The sequence below is a fragment of the Elephas maximus genome, chromosome 4 (assembly GCF_024166365.1).
Source record: "Elephas maximus indicus isolate mEleMax1 chromosome 4, mEleMax1 primary haplotype, whole genome shotgun sequence".
NCBI lineage: Eukaryota > Metazoa > Chordata > Mammalia > Proboscidea > Elephantidae > Elephas > Elephas maximus.
In genome coordinates this window covers 65,397,709-65,405,734 of record NC_064822.1, presented here as the reverse complement: position 1 = coordinate 65,405,734, position 8,026 = coordinate 65,397,709, and the positions used below count along the sequence as shown (strand labels likewise).

The 8,026-nt window shown below is 40.0% G+C and overlaps 1 pseudogene; it reads left to right on the top strand.

The window, feature by feature from the left end:
• The first annotated feature begins 3,673 nt into the window (after positions 1–3,673).
• LOC126076239 (polycomb group RING finger protein 5-like) lies at positions 3,674–5,143 on the top strand (annotated as a pseudogene).
• Positions 5,144–8,026: the final 2,883 nt, after the last annotated feature.

Here is an 8,026-nt window from a genome sequence, read left to right as displayed (position 1 = left end):
TAGCCAAAGTTGACACATTTTTGGGAGACACAGTTCAATCCATAACATCATTCTTCAAGAGTCAATTCAAATGCAAAATCCTCCCAGCCAAAGCAAATCCATCTAAAGATTATGCGTGTTTTTCCAGACTTACCACATTCTATCTTCAATTTTAATTTTTTACTGTGCTTTTTTATATATATATACACCATAGACTGCCAAAAGAACAAACAAATCTGTCTTAGAAGAAGTACAACCAGAATGCTCCTTAGAAGCAAGGATGGCAAGGCTACGCGTCTCACATATTTTGGTAAGTTATCAGGAGGGATCAGTCCCTGGAGAAGGACATCATGCTTAGTAAACTAGAAGGTCAGCAAAAAAGAGGAAAACCCTCAATGAGATGGACTGATGCAGTGGCTGCAACAATGGGCTTAAGCATAACAATGATTGTGAGGATGGCACAAGACCAGGCAGTGTTTTGTTCTGCTGTACACAGGGTCTCTACGAGTCGGAACTGGCACCTAACAACAACAAGGATTGTACTTTAGGTAAAAGTGGAGCCCTGGTGGTTTAGTGGTTGAAAGCTTGACTGCTAACCAAAAGGTCAGCAGTTTGAGTACACCAGCTGCTCCTCGGAAGCTCTATGGGACAATTCTACTCTGTTCTGTAAGGTCGCTGTGAGTCAGAATCAACCTGACAGCAATGGGATTTTTTTGTTAGGTGAAAGTTTACAGAGCAAATTAGTTTCTTATTAAACAATACACAAATTGTTTTGTGACACTGGTTGCTAACCCTGAGATGTGTCAACACTCTCCCCTTCTCCACCCCAGCTCCTTGTTTCCATTTGTCCAGTTTTCCTGTCCCTTCCTGCCTACTCATCTTTGCTTCTGGGCTGATGAGCCCATTTAGTGTAGTATACATGATCAAACTACAAAGGACATTCCTCACATGTGTATTGTTTGCCCTATAGACCTATCTTATCTTTGGCTGAAGGGTGAATCTTGGGAATGACTTTAGTACTGAGTTAAAAGGGTGTCTGGGGGCCATACACTTGAGACTTCTCCAGTCTTTGTCAGATCAGCAAGTCGGGCCTTTTTTCTTTTTTTTGTGTGAATTTGAATTTTGTTCTACTTTTTTCTCCCGCTCTATCCAGGACTCTCTATTGTGATCCTTGTCACAGCAGCCAGTGGTGATAAGTGGGCACCATCTAGTTGTTCTGGGCTCAGTCTGTTGGAGGTTGTGGTGATTGTGGTCCATTATCTATCTTCAATTTTAGATAGCTAGGTTGGAATTCCTTGGGAGCATGATCTGGGTTGGTAGTTTTTGTCTGGCCCAGAATAGTATCCCAATATAAGTTAGCTGAATCAGTATTTGGTTGCATGTGGAAGTTGCAGGCTGATGGAACACCTAATGAAAGTCTTTCAAGGGGATGCAGGATACAGACAGTGCAATGCAAGTAGGAACCTCTTCAAATTTTAACTGAGGAGTTACCTCCTCTAGGAACTTTCCTTAATTGTTTGCTTCCATTAAATCCTGTGTAATTTAATTGTCTTCTTTGTCTCCTCAAGAGCAGAGATTTTGTGTTTCATCTCTGTTCCCAGGCACTTCACATAATTGTAGGAACATGCAGAATGAATGAACAATGAGCTTACTAAAATTTATTAATAATTTAATTCCCATTAAAGCATTTGGCTAAAAAAAAGGACTAATACAGTCACATTTTTACTGGCCACAAAAGCAGAAATAAGGCTGGCAGTGGAAGCAAGGCTAGTGAGTACCCCTACCCCTCCCCCCAAAAAAACAAACCTGATGCACTTGAGTCGATTCTGACTCATATCGATCCTACAGAACAGAGCAGAACTACCTCATAGGATTTCCAAGGGACCCTGATGGTTTGGAACTGCCCACCTTTTTGTTAGTAGCCAAGCTTTTAACCGCTGTGCCACCAGGGCTCCATTAATGAGTACATTATCCCTGAATTGAAATCCTAAGTGTATACCTGTGGAGGGGCCCTGGTGGTACAGTGGTTAATGTATGTCAGAAGTGACTCTGAAGCTTGCTCTTGAATGTAGAGTAGCTAAAGCAAAAGGAAGAAATGATGAAGTAAAAGAGCTGAACACAAGGTTTCAAAGGATGGCTAGAGAAGACCAAGTAAGGTATTATGAAATGGTCAAAGACCTGGAGTTAGAAAACCAAGAGGGAAGCATATACTTGGCATTTCTCAAGCTGAAAGCCTCAAGTTGCAATACTGAAGGATTCTATAGACAAAATATTGAACGATGTAGGAAGCATCAAAAGAAGATGGAAGGAATACACAGAGTCATTGTACCAAAAAGAATCGGTCTACTTTCAACCATTTCAGGAGGTAGCATATGATCATGAACTGATGGTACTGAAGGAAGAAGTCCAAGCTGTGCTGAAGGCATTGGTGAAAAACAAGGCTCCAGGAATTCACAAAATACCAAATGAGATGTTTCAACAAACAGATGCAGCACTGGAGGTGCTCACTCACCTATGCCAAGAAATCTAGAAGACAGCTACCTGACCAACTGACTAGAAGAGATCCATAGTTGTGTCCATTCCAAAGAAAGGTGATCCAACAGAATGTGGAAATTATCAAACAATATCATTAATTTCACACGCAAGTAAAATTTTGCTGAAGGTAATACAAAAGCTGTTGCAGCAGTACATCAACAGGGAACTGCCAGAAATTCATGCTGGATTCAAAAAAGGGTATGGAACAAGGGTTGTCACTACTGATGTCAGATGGAACTTGGCTGAAAGCAGAGAATACCAGAAAGATGTTTACCTGTGTTTTTTTGACTGTGCAAAGGCATTTGACTGTGTGGATCATAACAAATTATGGGTAACATTTTGAAGAATGTGAATTCCAGAAGACTTAATTGTACTCATGTGGAACCTGTAGATAGGCCAAGAGGCAGTAGTTTGAATAGAACAAGGGGATACTGAGGGTTTAAAATCAGGAAAGGTGTGTGTCAGGGTTGTACCCTTTCACCATACTTATTCAATCTGTATGCTGAGCAAATAATCCAGGAAACTGGACTATATGAAGAAGACCGTGACATCAGGATTGAAGGAAGACTCATTAACCTGTGATATGCAGATAACACAATCTTGTTTGCTGAAAGCTAAGAGGACTTAAAACACTTACCAATAAAGATCAAAGACTACAGTCTTCAGTATGGATTATACCTAAACATAAAGAAAACAAAAATCATCACAACTGGACCAATAAGCAACATCATGATAAACGAAGAAATGATCGAAGTTGTCCAGGATTTTATTTTACTTGGATCCATAATCAACGCCCATAGAAGCAGCAGTCAAGAAGTCAAAAAATGTATTGCATTGGGCAAATCTTCTGCAAAAGACCTCTTTAAAGTGTTAAAAAGCAAAGCACTTTGAGGACTAAGGCGCGCCTGACCCAAACCATGGTATTTTCAGTCGCCTCATATGCATGTGAAAGCTGGACAATGAATAAGGAAGATGGAAGAAGAAATGACGCCTTTGAATTATGGTGTTGGCAAAGAATGTTGAGTATACCACGGATTGCCAGAAGAACGAACAAATCTGTCTTGGAAGGCATACAGCTATAGTGATCCTTGGAAGTGAGGATGGTCTCATGTTCTTTGGACATGTTATCAGGAGGGACCATTCCCTGGAGGAGGACATCATGGCTGATAAAGTAAGAGGGTCAGCAAAAAATAGGAAGACTCTTTTTTTTTTTATTAATTTTTATTGTGCTTTAAGTGAAAGTTTACAAATCAAGTCAGTCTCTCACACAAAAACCCATATACACCTTATTACACACTCCCAATTACTCTTCCCCTAATGAGACAGCCTGCTCTCTCCCTCTACTCTCTCTTTTCATGTCCTTTTTGCCAGCTTCTAACCCCCTCCACCCTCTCATCTCCCCTCCAGGCAGGAGATGCCAACATAGTCTCAAGTGTCCACCTGATCCAAGAAGCTCACTCCTCACCAGCATCCCTCTCCGACCCATTGTTCAGTCCAATCCATGTCTGAAGGATTGGTTCCTGTCCTGGGCCAACAGAAGGTCTGGGGGACATGACCACTGGGGTCCTTCCAGTCTCAATCAGACCATTAAGTCTGGTCTTATGAGAATTTGGGGTCTGCATCCCACTGCTCTCTTGCTCCCTCGGGGGTTCTCTGTTGTGTTCCCTGTCAGGGCAGTCATAGGTTGTAGCCGGGCACCATCTAGTTCTTCTGGTCTCAGGATGATGTAGTCACTGGTTCATGTGGCTCTTTCTGTCTCTTGGGCTCGTAATTGCCCCGTGTCCTTGGTGTTCTTCATTTAATAGGAAGACTCTTGATGCAATGGATTGACACGGTGGCTGCGGCAACGGGCTCAAACATAGCAATGATTGTGATGATGGCGCAGGACCCGGCAGTGTTTCATTCTGTTGTACATAGTGTCGCTATGAGTTGGAACTGACTCGACAGCACCTAACAACAACAATGTCCTCTTTGCCTGAACTACTAAATACAAAAGCTAGTCTTAGCTAACCACAAAGGGTTATCCAAAGGACACATTTGGTGAAAATTTTCAATCTGTATATCACCTGCTGTATCTACAAAGGGATCAAGGCAGCTATGGTGACAGAATGCCTCCATATGTTCTGTAGGACTTGTATTGTCCATCACTTTGAAGATGGGCAATGATTGTCTAAGGTGTGGCAACCAAGTCTGTGAGACAAATCCATTAGAAATATTGAGGTTGGATAATAAATTAGAGGATATTATATTTAAGCTGACTCCTGAACTACAAGAATGAGAATTTGAGTGTGAATCTTAATTTTTGAAGTAAAATGAACCTTAAGAAAATGGACAATGATACTTCAAAAGTTGACAAATCTAAAGTAGATGAGAAAGGTGATAAAAATCAAGATGATAAAGACTATCACAGAAAAAAAGGGACCCAAAAATTGTCCAAATTGTTTACATAATAATGGACAATGTAGTAAAGGGTTTAATGAAGAAATTCATTCAATGTTCTACATGTGTAACTGCAGGAACGATTATAAAATTTCTAAGCTTAAAACTCAAACTTCCAAGCTCTTATGAGTTGGATGTGCTGTGTCATGGTGAAACTATGGGGAAGGTTCATACTATAGAATTAATCTAAAAGACAAAATGGTAAAAGACCAGACTTACTGGTCTGACAGAGACTGGAGGGGCCCTTGAGGCTATGGCCCCCAGACACGCTGCTAATTCAGAACTGAAGCCACTCCCAGCTTTCAGCCAATGATTAGACAGGCCCATAAAACAAACAATAACACATGTGCTTCTTAGTTCAATAGAGTATACGAGACCAGATGGGCAACATCTGCCCAAAGTAGAGAAGGCAGGAAGGGACAAGAAAACTGGACGAAGGGACATGGAAAACGGAGGGTAGAAAGGGAAAGGGGAGAGTTAGAGTGCTGACACATTGTGAGGATTACAACCAATGTCACAAAATAATTCGTGTGTAAATTTTTGAATGAAAAACTAATTTGCGCTATAAACTTTCACCTAAAATACAATTAAAAAAAGAAAAGAAAGTGAAGCAAAAATGCAGGACACAAGTTTGACATACAAAATTCAATTATATTTCTACATTCTCTTAATGAACAACTGGAAATTGGAAACAAAACAAAACGAAAAAGAAACATTAGCAATAGCATCAAAGAGTATGAAACTTTAGAATAAATTAACAAAATATGTGCAAAATATGTACAATGAAAATTATAAGACATAACTGAGAAATATTAATGAACTAAATAATAAGGATTTATACCTAGCTCATGGATCAGACACCTGAATATTATTAAAATATCACTTGCCCCCAGTTGATCTATAGAACCAATACACTGGCAACCAAGATCATTTGGTTGTTGCTGGTGTGTAAAATAAAACTGATTTTTGTACCTTGACTTTTTTATGCAGCAACCTCACTAAATTTACTTACTAAATCCTATAATTTTTTCCATAGATTCTTTTAGATATTTTTACATACACAGTCATGTCATCTGTCAATAATGACAGTTCTACTAATTCCCTTTTGGTCCTTATTCCTTTTAATTCTTTGTCCTTACTTATTGTCCTGACTAGAACCTCCCATACAATGTTGAGTGCAAGAGGTGACAGTGAGCATCCAGGTCACATTCCTGATCTCGGGGGGAAGCTTTAAATATTTCACCATTAAGTATGCCATTTGCTGTAGGATTTTTGCAGACACTTTTTGTCAGATTAAGGAAGCTTCTTTATACTCCTAGCTGCCTAATTGCTTTCATCATCAACTGGTGTTACACACTCACTGGATAAAATAACATTAAAAAAAAAAAAAAGATGAAAAATATGAAGTGTTGATGACCATGTGGAACAACCCAAACTTTCATCTACTGCTTATGGAATATAAACTGGTACAAACACTTTAGAAAACCCTGCTGCCATCAAGTCCATTCCAACTCATAGCGACCCTAGTATCTGTCAATATATATACTAAAGGTAAACATATGTATGTCCTATGACACAGCAATTTCACTACTAGGTACACATGCTCAACAAGAATGCGTACATTTACCAAAAACATGTAAAACTATGTTCATGGAAGCACTATTCGGTAATGCCCCAAACACGAAAGTAACCCATTACTCATCAACAGTTGTTGTTATTATTGTTAGGTGCCATTGAGTCGGTTTTGACTCATAGTGACTCTACATACGACAGAATGAACATCAACAGTAGAACAGATAAATTTTACAATATTCATATAATGGAATACTAGAGAGCATTGAGAAGAAATGAGCTAAAGCAGCATACGGATCAAATTTTATAAACATGATATTTAGTGAAGGTATCCAGACATGATAGAGATCATGCTATATAATTAAATTTACATAAATTTCAAGAACTGGGAAAATAATCTACAGTGTTATAAGTAAGGGGAATAGGTACCCTTGGGGAAAACAGCGACTAGAAGGGGAGCTTCTGGGATGCTCATGATGATGACCTTTTCTTGGTATGAATGCTAATTATAAACGTGTGTCCTCTTTGTAAAAATCATCGTGTACTATTATGATTTGTGCATCCTTCTATATATACATTACGTATGTATGTGTACTAAAAAAAAAAATTCAGTGCCTTTAAAAAAAAGAAACAAAAGACAAGATGGCGACTGCTGTTGGACGACGTCTAGTAGATGTTATTTCATGGTGACCCCACATGTGCAGAGTAAAACAGACAAGAAAGAAGGACCATAGGCTTTTCAAGGCTGTGACCTTTTGGAAACAGATCACCCGTCCTCTCTCCCAAGGTGCCTCCGGGTAGGTTCAAACCATCAGTCTTTTGTTTAGGAGCTGAGGGCTTAACAATTTGCACCAGGCAGCGAATCTTAAAATGGGGACTAAGAGATGAAAACTTTCGGTGTCTGAACAGCTCAGCTTCGCCAGTCTTCCTCAATCACACTCCATGGTGTTCTCATTGTTGTGTGCTATTGGGTCAAATTTTGACTCTTAGTGACCCTATGTAACAGAGCAGAACTACCCCCATGGGGTTTCCTAGGCTGTAATTTTTAAGGGAGCAGATCACCAGGAGCAGACTGCCCAGTCTTTTCTCATGTGGAGTCACTGGTGGGTTTGAACCGCCCACCTTTTGGCTAGCAGCCAACTGCTTAACCAGGGCTCCTTATGGAAGTCCAGTATCAACCAAGAATTGATTTTGGTTAGACCAAGAGACTTTGAAGGAGTCCTGGTGGTGCAATGGTTAAAGTGTTTGGCTATTAACCAAAAGGTTGATGGTTTGAACCTACCAGCCACTCCACGGGAGAAAAATGTGGCAATTGTCTTCCATAAAGACTACCCATTGCCGTTGAGTAGATTCTGACCCATAGCGACCCTACAGGACAGAATAGAACTGGCCCATAGGGTTTCCAAGGAATGGCTGGTGGATTTAAACTGCTGACCTTTTGGTTAGCAGCCAAACACTTAACCACTGCACCACCAGGGCCTCTCCATAAGGATTGTTGTTG